This window comes from Gordionus sp. m RMFG-2023, chromosome 3 (assembly GCF_954871325.1).
Source record: "Gordionus sp. m RMFG-2023 chromosome 3, tfGorSpeb1-WG-v2, whole genome shotgun sequence".
NCBI classification, from domain to species: Eukaryota; Metazoa; Nematomorpha; class Gordioida; order Chordodea; family Parachordodidae; genus Gordionus; species Gordionus sp. m RMFG-2023.
In genome coordinates this window covers 90,368-103,733 of record NC_088777.1, presented here as the reverse complement: position 1 = coordinate 103,733, position 13,366 = coordinate 90,368, and the positions used below count along the sequence as shown (strand labels likewise).

Genomic DNA, 13,366 nt, shown 5'->3' with positions numbered 1-13,366 from the left:
TAATGTTTTTAAGAGTATTATACATATCGCGCACACAACGACATCTGCTCAATGCCAGCAATGTCCGTGGTCTCATCTGCCAAAATTGAGAAGCATGGGGCAGAATTGATTTCAACAATCAATTTTTCTAAAATGATATTGTTGTAAATATCAATTATCTCATTTTATATCCTAGGGCTGAGATAAGTAGCATTTTTATTGGTACTAATGAGGCTCTCCATTAATACATGATCTCCTAATGCTTTAAATTTTAAAAGTCCACGGAAATTACCTTCGTTATCATTATTATTAAAATTTAAGCTTCCTGAATCCTTGTGGCCACGAAGTGCTAGGCCTTGCAAGCCACAATATAAAATAGCCTCAATAGTTAGTTTTATCTTGCCTCTATTTTCTTTTGAAATTTTAACCCTATTTTTATCAATTATTGATGAAATGGTAATCATATCCCCCTTTTGAATTGATTCTTTTGAGGAAATCATCAGTTCACAGCTTTTGTTTATTAAATTATCATACTATACTTTTTTGCTTTTTGGCATGATTTTCACCTTCAGCGTTTTTTAAAAAAAGTCTAATATCCATGAGTAGAAATTTGAAAATTATGATACCGGGAAATTTAATAATAATAGATAAATATTACGCCACAAGGAAAACTTGAAAATGAAATTAATTGATAAAGTAAATTAGTAAATCCCCACGTCAAGATTCCGAATCCTACATGATTCCATATCCCAATACGACATATATTTAGCGTCAATGTGTTTTTTCGGTTAATGATTGCCACTATCATGTCAAGATATAGAAATTTTCTAAATATCATCCAAATTTTCTAAATACCGATTAAAATTTAGTAAAATGTAATAAGACCCTTATTATTTAACATATATTATAATGGAATCACGTGGTCGAGTCCAGTCTCTTGTATATCATCGCCACAAGGACTGAACCATCAAGTTAAATTAAGAAAAAATATGATCATTGCTGGGATTCGAACCCAAAAACGTCGGATTGGTAAGCGAAGCTCTTGCCGACTAGGCTATAGAGACTTTCTAAAAATCACGATTTTTTAAATATATATTTTAAATAAATATGGTAATGCCTATCCAAATGAAAAATAGACAAAATACAAATTTAGGTGTTACCATATGTGGTGACTATTAACCTCTTTTCCGGCAATGTGTAATATTTTTACTTTATAAATGATTTTATGAAGATTTTTTTAAATTTAAAAATTAGATTTTATCGGAAATATATTCCATCATACTTGGAATACCTATATTATAAATTGTAAAGAATTTTGTTGTTAACCTTTGAGTCGGTTATGTTAAATTATTTTTAAAAGTTAATGAAAAAATTGTCTGTAATTCATAGGGTAGGTATTCCAAACATAATGGAATACATAAAAATTAGATCTTAAAATGTTTAAAAATGCGCTCAAAAAATGATTTTAAATTGAAAAAATAACATATTGCCAGGAAAAAACGTTTTGTACGCTAACATATATATATTTTCAATAATTTAATAATTTTATGTAAAAATATATACGTGCGAAATTATTTTTGGTTTCACTCATAATTTGGAATTTAAGGTTTTTTTGATTCTCGCTATGATCATAAACCAGGCCAAACGGGCCCTCCAATATCTACAAATCTATTTTGTTTTCTTTTAAATTTAAAGATGAACTGTAATTTTCGCTTAAATAATAACTAATTCCGCTTATTCTTCTAAATCTGTTTACCAGATTTAATTTCAGAAACTGAAAGCCTTGGCATATAAAAAACATCTCTTTTTTTTACATCATTTGAAGTCATTAAAAATTATGAATATTTGAACCTTACATAAGCATTCTATTCTATATCTATTATTAATTACATTTAAACATTTTTTTTCATCTAAAAAAGCGATGATCTATGTATTAGACAAAGAGAGAAGAGGAGCAGGTGACATTGATTGCCTGAATATATTATTGATTCATTATAGCAATGATCCAAGAGGATAACTTTGTTGAATCCCTTCTAGGAGATTTTATGAGAATCGAAATGTAAAGTGGTAAGATATTGATAATAAGAAGGGAAAAATTTGCTATATCCTGGAAAAAGAGTGCTCGAAGATAAGAAAGAATTCCGAGACAGGGTATAAAATGCAATGGCGAAGTCAATCTTAATCAAGATCTCATTTGAGGGGATTGTTTTCTATATGAGTACGAGTTAAGTGTATCGAAGCCTCACAACCACCCACGACTTCCACGCCAAGTTAAAATGGACTCAAAATTAGAGTAGCATAATATTTAATTTTTGAGGAAATTATTTTGGCGACAAGGCATTTAAAGGTAGAGCCTATAGTAATTAGCCTGATATCATTATTGGGTTTTTGCAAGCAATTGTAGGGTGCCAAAATGTATAGACGCAAAGCTTGGAGCATCACCGCCTAAAATTTATTACAGACGCTGGTGAGCATGGTGAGTATTGAAGAATCTTTGCTAATTACTGAGGAGTTAATGTGCTTTAGAAATGGGCGAATTCCCAGGACCATGTCCAAGTGTTGTTAAATGAATCGATTTTTAAAATGGAATAATCTAATATTTAAGCCATATATTATGAAAACCCGCCCGACATCTATTAAAGAAATCTCGAGGCTTACATTATATTTTTTGGCTAAAATATTAGTTAAAAATCGAGCCATTATACTACACCACATGAGCCATCCAATTGAAATTTAATAAACTAGTTTAAATAAAATAAAAAACTTTATAATAATAAATCACATGTTTTATATAATAATATCATATGCTGTATTAATATTAAATAAATCGATGTTTAAGTAATTGCAACACAAAAAAAATATATCATTAAACGTTAAACAACTCAAAAACCTTCACGGGCCTAAATTTTTTGACCAAGCCCAGCCCAGGCCCGCAGCTAAAAAGGTCCAAAATTGTTATCGCTGAATTTTATTAGCTTAATTGCTTTCATCACTTTATCTGGTGGGTCGTCTATGTCATTGTTGATATATAACATATAAGATTAATCCTGCATTGGTCATTTATTTCTCTTATCTGGCTATATTAATGCCCAGAGAGAACAAAAAGGAACCTAGAGGGTCACCTTGTAGCTAGAAGGAATCAATCTATTTCCAAAATGGTGGTCCGAGGGCAGCGTCTATGACAGGATTTTCACTGAATGCACACCCTTTAAAAACCTATGCTCACCCCTAAAAAATTTTGTCTTTGGCAATTATGTTTTCTCGTTATTAATTACACCTTTAATTAGAATGGTACTCTTTTCATAATAAAAAGAATAACTATATTGTGAAAATAAATTATTTTTTACGCCATGAATTCAATTAAAAATCCCCTCATTCACAAACAATTTTTTTTAAATAATTTTTTATATATTTATTTTTTCTATTTGTTTATCACTAATTTGTTGATACGTCAATACCGCGAAACTTTTTCCACGAAATGCATTTTCGCGAATGCATTATAGCGAATGTATAAGCGCTAATGCAATATCGCGAATGCATCATAGCGAATGTATTAGAGCGAAGACATTATCGCGAATGCATTTTCGAGAATGCATTATAGCGAATGTATTAACGCGAATGCATTAGGGCGAATGCAATACCGCGAAATTATTATCGCTAATGCATTACATCGAATATATTATCGCGAATGCAATATCTCGAATGCATTACAGCGAATTCATTATCGCGAATGTAATATCATGAATTAATTATCGCGTATGCAATATTGATTTATATTTGACAAATGATCGATATAATTAAAATAAAATATTAAAATTCTTCACTACTTATCCACTTACTTCTTAATAAATAGTTCATCTTTATGATGTTTTTATATTTTGAATATATTGGGAACAATAAATTTGTTAGCTGATAATATTTTCTAAAGAAATTCTTTAAACTCACTAATTATATTGTAACACATTTAGCAAGTTGAGACCTTTTTCAAAAAACGATAAAACCAGCTTAATTCACGTTTCTATATTTATTTAACGTAGCGTTTTTAAATTTTTGTACCCTAAAACATGTCACTTGTTATTTATGATTTTTTTAATAATTAGATTAAATCATTTTTGAAAAAATTTTAAATACTAATATTGGACAAAAAATAAGTTAAGACCCTAATTTTTATTTATTTGAAAATTGGCTAGACGTGTTTCCATTATATTCATCCATAGCCGGACACTCGTCTCTTTTTCAAATTTTTTTCGTAATTATAAATTATAATGGAAAACAAACACAAAGCATATTTTGAGATCCGTAAAATTATTAAAATAATAAAAATTTATGTAATTAACCTATCATTTTTTTTCTTGTATGAACCTGACAATAAACGCCAATTTGATATTAAGGGCCATATTTTACCAATTTTTTTTTTCAAGTTTGTAAGATTCAAAAGGGTGTAGCCTATTACTTGATAGTTTCGATATATAGAACCCGTATCTTGAGGTCTCTTTAAAGCTGTTGAACTGGACTAATATTTCACTTTCTTCTAGAATTCAGGATTAAACTTCTTTTCAATTTTTCTTCTCATGGCATAATTTTATCATTATCAGATCTTCTCTTGATAAAATAATTAATTTACAAAATTACCGTATAAGCTTATATTGTTAGTGGCATTTAATAATGAGATTTCTTTGATAATACCGAAAATTTTTATGTTATAAATTATGATTTAGGAGAAATTTTTAAAAAGGACTACATATTTAAAATTTAAAATATTTTGAGATTATTAAGATACACAATAAAATAGATTTCATAAGAACGATGACGCGTTTCAGAGTTATAAAGATTTAAAAACGTAACGTTTTTAGTCAACCGGTAAATCATCTAAATTTTTGATCTCATGATCAACTTTCTTCTAATAGTAGGGACTAGGGCTATTCGGCGTTTTTGTCAAAACCATCATAAGCCTGAAAATAATTGTTGTATATGAATTTATAAAATACTATGAGATAAAGTTATACATTAATAAATATTTTTAATATTTTATTGATTCTAATAAAAGTTTCCCCAACAAGCCCCAAACCCGGGGCTTGTAGATTTCATTGGTTTATTAAGTCTCTTACATAGATGATTATAATTATTATTCTTCTATTTTTTATGGACTATGTTTTATTGATATTATACATCATTTGCATCTAAATAATTCATATAAAAATGTCAAAATATGACATTTTTTAATTATTTTTTAAATTTTTTTTCTAATTATAATAATTATCATATAAAATTAATTTAAAGCTATAATAGTAGCCAATGAATACTTATCATATCATATTTTTAAGCATAATTTAATTGATTCAGCTAGCCTTGATTCTTATAGTCTCTAGTTATTCATATGATTAACCCTATCCAGCGCGAAAAAAACATGTTGATAATTTTTTCTTTTTATTATAGTAAAAAGTTTTTTTTTTATCTATTAATATAATATAATTTAAATTTTTCAAAAATATTTTTTAAAAAATAAATGGTTCATATAGATACAACCACCTCCCCCCTCCAACCCCCTCCCCACCCCCAGCCATATCTGGAGGTATATAAATTTTTAAATAAGATAAGATGAAGGGGAACATTGCATTGATTAGACCTCCATCTTATTAAATCTATTGTAATCGTCAAAATCATTAATTTTATAGCTTTAAGTTTAAAACAAATAATGAGCCAGATGCCTTCATATAAATTCTCGGAACCCTTGAATAAAAAAAGTAATAAAATAATCTTAAAAAAATTATTCAACGCTGGGCGATAAAATAATGTGGTAAAATTTTAAAAATAAAAAAGATTTTTTCTTGTCCCAAAATATAAATCCTGATTTGTATTTGTTTTAGGATGGATAATATTTTAGCTAATCTTGGACAACTTTTATTGATAAATTATTTCTAAAAGTTTCGTGAATTTAAAGTGATTTATAGCAGGGACCTGGAGAGTACCTTTTTTAAAAATATATTTTTTAAACAAGATTTTTATGAAACTAGATTCTAGTTTTCTCGGCCAAGGCCTGTTTATGAATAATTATGATGATATTTTTGAGTTTCCGGTTTTTATTTTTTTAAAATATGCTGGGCAATTAGAAGTATGTTAAAATTATGAAAATGTTTCTTTCTTTATCAGTTTCTATTAGTTCTTTGATTTAACTAGTAGAGAACCAGTTTAAAAAAACTATCAGCAACTAAGCCAGTATGACGTCAATTTTTTTAGAAGTTTATCAATATTTAATATTTTGTGAGTTATTTTATTCTGCACTGCCCGGCCTGAATTTCTTTAAAATATTTATTAATTTACATAAATGGTAATTTAAAATATATGGGTTTAAAATATATAACCCGGCCAGTGTATTTTATAAAAAATTTTTAGGCTGGGCTCGGGTATATTAGAAAAAATTAAAATACGGCCCGGTCTTTCTTTCTTTTTTTCTTTCTTTCTTTTTTAAGGCTGGGCCTGTAGGTCTCTGATCTGCACGTTTTTAATTTCCCTGATAAATCTGATTTTACCAAATCTATTCCGAAGAGAATCTACTCTAATATGATTTTGCTAAAAAAAAATTGTATTTAAGAATTTATAATGAAAATCCATATATAAAATAATCAAAATTAAGGTAAGAAAGTTTGATAGGTATTTTGTTGTATTATTTTTTGCATTTTAAATAATTATTGCGTTAAATTTTAAATCTGATTTTGCCGGAAATGCATTCCAATATGTGTAGAAAACCCACCTTATAAATTTCAGAAGATTTTATATTGAACTTCTTAATATAAATTAGTTTATTCATGTCATAAGATTGCCAGAAATTTGTAGCGTTATTAGCCTAAAAATTGACTAAACCTTATAAGGCTTAGCCGAAAGATCGCTTGGCACTAATTAGACAAAAAGTAGGCCATGGGAGCTCGGCTAATAGCACGTCAAAGTTATGCAAAAATAAGCCTAGCCTTAATTATTATATATTCATATTTATTAAAATTATTATTATATAATTATTATATATTCATATTTATTAAAATTATTATTATATAATTATTTTATATATATTTATTATGTAACGATATATTAATGAAGGACAATTAGCCGAGCTCCTTAGCAGATGCCTAATTTTTGTCTAATTATTTTTATGGTAAGCCGTTTTTGAATTTTCTAAAATTTAAAAATTACTCAAAATTCTACACTTATTGGTGTTTTTCTAGCTAAGTCAGATTTTTAAATTTAATAAAAATGATTATGTATATAATAACAAAAAATAAAACAATACCCATCAAACCAAAATTAAGTTTAATTAAAAGATCACTTGAACTGTATAATATTCATAGGGTAGGCACCAGGACTGGCTGAATCAGTTTCTGTCGAAATCATCATAGGTTCGAAAATAATTATACCTTAGGGGGGGGGTGGGTAGCTTCTTAATAAAAAAAATTTCCTGATTAAAGCAATATTTCTAATTCCCAGCATAACATAAGGATTTTCATGACCTACGCTTCCTAAGAAAGATATCTTACTTTGCTAATATATTTTATTTATAGGGCCTTGCTTTCGACTGTAGAAAGTGGAATTATAGATAATAAGTTCGCTTCTTCTTATTTAATTAATATAATATCCGTCTATGCTTGCTTTTAAAACTTTTTAATATGTTTCTATATCCATTTATAAAATTTTTGTTTTTAATCTCATAACTAGAAAAAAGACCCATTAGAACACAAGAATCAATAGGAAATCATTATTATATAGTTTTCCCAATTCCTGAGTCACAATAATCGCAATTTCATCATCAGATATTAAATGAATATTGTAACAAGATGTGTAGCCATTCAATTCTACAATCTTATGATGCTGAATATTGTTTCATGTCTTGTGATAAACTTTGGCCTTATCTTTTTGATTAAGCAATATGAAAACACTTTATACAAATTTATTATCAAAACATGCTTATCACAATACTAATCCTTCACTAATTAAAATATAAATAATTTTCGAGGGCTAATTATCTATTTGGCTCATTGTTTTAAATAAGACTTTCCTTAGCACCTTGCAAATTTAATTTATTTCAGCAGAAGCTCCATAAAAAATCTTTATTTATTTTAAATTTTAGGTCTTCCTGTCTCAAATTTAATTGAAAAATATAACTAAACGCATATTTAAATAATAAATTAATATATAAATAATTTCGTTACCCTAATCCTAAAAAATCTATTTATTGCTTAGAATTTTTTATATATATTGAGTTAGCCAAACAGCGAGAAAAGAACTATAGGGATATAAACGGAGCTCCGAAAGTAATCAAAAATAAAGATGGGAAATTGATAATAAAGGAAAAAGAAAAATGAATAGATGGAAAGAATATTTTCAGGAGCTTCTCAACTTTAAACTCCACATACTACATCTAGACGAACACTCCCCATGTCAAAACCTTGTACAACCTATGAACAAGAAATAATCACATGTCTCAAGCATATGAAAAACAACAAAGCTAGTGGTCCAGACGATATTTCAATAGAAAGCCTTAAAGCACTAGGAGATGATGGAATACATCTCCTCACAAATCTGTACAATAAAATACTTAGAAATGAAGAGGTTCCCCAAGAATGGAGGCAGAGCTATCTAGTTCCTATCTTCAAAAATAAAGGGGATCCACACAATTGTCAAAATTACAGAGGCATAAAACTAATGTCACACTGTCTGAAACTATACGAAAAAATAATAGAAAAAAGATTAAGAGGTATAATCGAAATAGGAGAGACACAGTTTGGCTTTATGCCTGGAAGATCAACAACCGATGCTATCCATGCAATTAGGCAAATGAGTGAAAAATACAGGGAAAAGAACAAAAAGCTACACATGGTCTTTCTCGATCTAGAAAAGGCCTTCGATAGAATCCCAAGAAAACTTATCTGGTGGGCGCTACGCCACAAAAAAATTCCCGAAAAATATATAAGAATAATACAGGATATGTAATGGGACATACAACAATGATCCGTAGCACAACAGGTACTTCAGCAGGCTTCACAATAGCCGAAGGAGTTCATCAAGGGTCGGCTCTCAGCCCACTTCTCTTCATTACAGTAATAGATGTATTAGGACAGTCTATACCTCAAACAGTCCCGTGGAATATGATATTTGCAGATGATATTGTGATACTTGCCGAATCCAAAGATGAAATGAAAGAAAGGTTAGTGAGTTGGATAAATATCCTAGAAACGCACGGATTAAAAGTAAATAGAGAAAAGACGGAGTATATGGTGATAGGAGGAGATGAAACAGAGAGTATTGATATAAATGAATGGCAGATATCCGCAATTGAAAGCTGCAAATATTTGGGCTCCACTATACAAACAAACGGCACAATAGAAAAAGAGATAAAGAGTAAGATTAATCAAGGGTGGTTAAAATGGAGATCTTTATCTGGAGTGCTATTTGACAAAAGAATCCCACACAAATTAAAGGGAAAAATTTACAGTTCCATAGTCAACTATTCTATATAGTTCGGAAACATGGCTAACCAAAGAATCAGACGAGAGATGTCTACATTGCTGGGATAACAAGAAAGGATTAAGTGCGCATTACAAGAATACTAAGTAGTTTAAAGGTAGTGCCCATTAAGACTAAGTTAATGGTAAAAAGACTTAAGTGTTATGGGCACACAATGAGAAGGCCTATGAACTACATAGGAAATAAAGTTGAGAGTTTGGAAGTGATGGACAAATGTAAAAGAGGAAGGCCAAAACTTCAATGGGGCCATAAAGTTAGAGCCAATATAAAGAAGTATAAATTAGATAAAAAATATTGTATGATATAACATAAAGTGGAGAGAGATGGTAGCTTACCACCAAAAAAGGTGAAAGCTAAAGAGGAAAAAAATAATAATTTTGAGTTAAAAAAATTAAAAGCCTTAGCCCTATTTTCAAAAAAATTAATTTCTAGGTTCAACCAAGTCTGTCTAAAGGCTGATAAATATAAAATTGTAATTTTCATCAAACTCCATTCTCGATATTGCAACTGATGTAATTCATTTAAGATAATGCTTTCGCGGTAATACATTCGCGATAACACTTTTGCGGTATTATATTAGCACTAATGCATTCGCTCTAATATTTTAGCTGTACGATTATATATTCGCGTATTATTATCACTATGATGCATTCGCTAAAATATCTTTTTGCGGTAATCAACATTCACTGTAATGCATTCGCGATAATACCTTTCACGGTATTGACATGTAACCAGTTTAAATATTTTAAGATTTTTCCTGATATGTTTTTTGATCCCTAATTTTTTAAATATATTATTACAAAAATGTACAGCACTATTGGTTATCTCTAATTTAATAAAGGTAGGACGGTTTGTTAAAATGGACTTTTGATGAACAAAATTTCTTGTAATATACTAAAAAATTTTGTTTCTCATTGGCTCGATATCAAATATCCTTGGTTTAAAAATTATGATATGTGACTAATATGTATCTACTTTTATTCTTAATTAAACAGTATTTCTGTATTTAAATATTTCTCAATTTCAATTTATTCTCGATTTTTGATTAATCTTTATTTCAATTCAAAATAAATATTTTCATCAAATATGTATCAAATCTCGAACAAAATATATATTATTTATATAATAAAAAAAAACAATGCTCAATCTTTTTTTTATCTTTTTCCAAATTATATATTTTTTTAATCAATCCGCGATTTAATAAAAATTACTCATAATGATAATAAACAATCAATATATATATATTATTTTTCTAAATATCAACTATCAATTGATTGACATATATTAATAATGTTAAAAATACTATTTAATTATATTATTATTTAAAAATATATATCATGTCCGCCCTAAAAAAAACAAAGACATGAAAAACTCAAAAAAAAACGCGGAAACAATTTTTTTTACATTTATAAGTCTTCTTCTTTATCCTAACATCTCTTCCTCTTCAGTTTCCATAGAATTATATTTCTTTTGAAAATCAGTACTGTTTGTCACTTTAACTATAGTTGACCCCAACTTTGTCGAATTCTCGTTTGTAGCTTGCATTTTTCCGTAATATTTGAATTTGTTTCCCATCGATGTAATTATTACTCCTAATGTCCTATCTTGAATTCCATTGGTTCTTTTTAACGTCCCATCATATTTAGTAGGCGGCCACTGCCTATTTCCATACTGTTTATGTCGTGATTCTATCTCATTGATATTGTTATAGTTATGATAAGCAACCCCCGGCTTTATCATATTATTTTTCCCACAAAAATAACTTGTTCCTGGAGTCTCATTTATTTCACTAAGATGTTCATCTCTCTCTTGATTTTGTAGAACGTGAATTGGAATATTGCAGTTTTTTATGAGGTGTCCGTAGGATTGACACCTGAAACATCGCTGGAATTCCTCAAATTTAGGTTTTTTAATTCCCATTCTTCATTTTTTTTAACTATCTTCACATAGATAATTTGTTCACTTGTTTCGATTTTATAACTCATCTTATTATATATTTTTTTTTAAACTAATACACAAATTTTTTAAAAAAATTTTTATTTAAATTTTAAAATTATCGAAAATAACAATATAATTAATAATTTAAAAATTTTTTTACAATTATTAATTATCACTCTTAACTAATTTTTCTCTTTTTACCACATAATTATTTACATATGACCCTTAAGTAATTTATATACAAAAATAATTTCTCCATTTTCTAAAACATACATTATTTACATATTTCCCTTATGCAAATTATATAAAGAAAGAAACTTTCCATGAAAACACCACTCATGTTTTTATTTTAAAAATTATTTTGTTCTTCACTTTTCTTTCCCTAAAATCGCATTAAATATATGCAATTTATTTAAAGAAAAAAAAACTTTCCACTAAAATACACTTGTGTTTTTGACATATTTTAATTTTCACTTTTCTTTCCCTAAAAGTGTATTAAATATATATATTTATCACTTGTGTTTTTACAATATTTCGATTTTATTTTTCTTTCTCTAAAACAAAAACACACAAAACATTTAATTTTATCTTCTTTCCTTTTAAAATAACATTTTAAAAAAAATATTCCCTCATAAAATCAAATAATTGATAATCATTCTCTATATCACTATAACATGATATTACAAAAATTATCAAAGTACAAAATGAGTTACGTCTTAAAAAAAATGGAACCAAAAATTCCGGTTTTTTGAACTATTACAATAATACACTATCATTTTGTTTATAAAATATTTTATGTTTATTTCAGGCTCTGTCCTAAATATCAAAAATTGCATAAAAATTAATTTGCGCAATTTAACGAAAAAAATAATATAAGCCATTTTTAATGGAAAATTAAAATGATGGCCTAAATGATTTTTTCGATTTTGCACAAATCACATGATTCTTAAAAGTTATACGATTCGTAAAACTTTAATCATTTTTTCCTTAAACTTTTACAATTTGAGAGATTAAATGGCGACTGAATATTTATTAATGGAAAATATTAGAAGATATAGATATTTATGAAAATCAGGTATAATTATAAATACATATAAATATTATTTTATATTTTAGGTTCAGGTGCTAATATTTTGAATAGCAAGCAACTCAAATTTATTGAGGATTATTATTGGCTAAAAGAAAATGTTGAAGATATTTGTAATAATGCAGAGGCAAGTTTTAGTTTGGATCAAATATCTTCACATGTATTATAACATGAAATTATAATTATATATTAACAATATTTTAGGATTATGAACAAAATATCCAAGATGTGGTGAATGTACAATCATCATCACAGGTATTATAACATGAAATTATAATTATATAATAACAATATTTTAGGATTATGAACAAAATATCCAAGATGTGGTGAATGTACAAACATCATACAGGTATTATAACATGAAATGTATATAATGAACTATATATTAGGATTACGAGTTAAATACACATGATCTTTTAACTGATATTGTTAATCCTACTGATATATATGAGAAAGAAATTTTAGAGGTTAAATTAATTTTATGTATATATTATTAATTTAATTATAGTTAGACAATTCTTTTAATAAAGAAAATATTAATCCATGTAGCTAGAGGAAGAATTTAGATACTCCTAAATCTAAAGCTAAAAAATCTAAGAAGTATGAAGATGAAAAAATGGAGATATTTAGGGGTACATTTATATATTTAATAATTATTAATTTTTAAAATAGGTTTTGCTGCCAAACATACATCCCAAGGAGATGATCCCCATAATATTATGGGTTTTTTCAAATCATATCAAGCTCAATTTAATATTATGACTGATAAAGAAATTTTTGATTTTAAATTAAAATTTATAACAACAATGTTGGTTTAGTTTATACTGTATTTTTTTAATTAATTTATAC

General features: G+C 27.5%; 1 long non-coding RNA gene across 1 annotated transcript; it reads left to right on the top strand.

The window, feature by feature from the left end:
• Nucleotides 1-12,447: 12,447 nt before the first annotated feature.
• LOC135927222 (uncharacterized) lies at nucleotides 12,448-13,324 on the top strand. The gene is made up of 7 exons (XR_010572003.1): nucleotides 12,448-12,505; nucleotides 12,547-12,677; nucleotides 12,722-12,772; nucleotides 12,817-12,866; nucleotides 12,907-12,984; nucleotides 13,026-13,149; nucleotides 13,190-13,324. It is a non-coding gene; the product is annotated as an uncharacterized LOC135927222 (long non-coding RNA).
• Nucleotides 13,325-13,366: the final 42 nt, after the last annotated feature.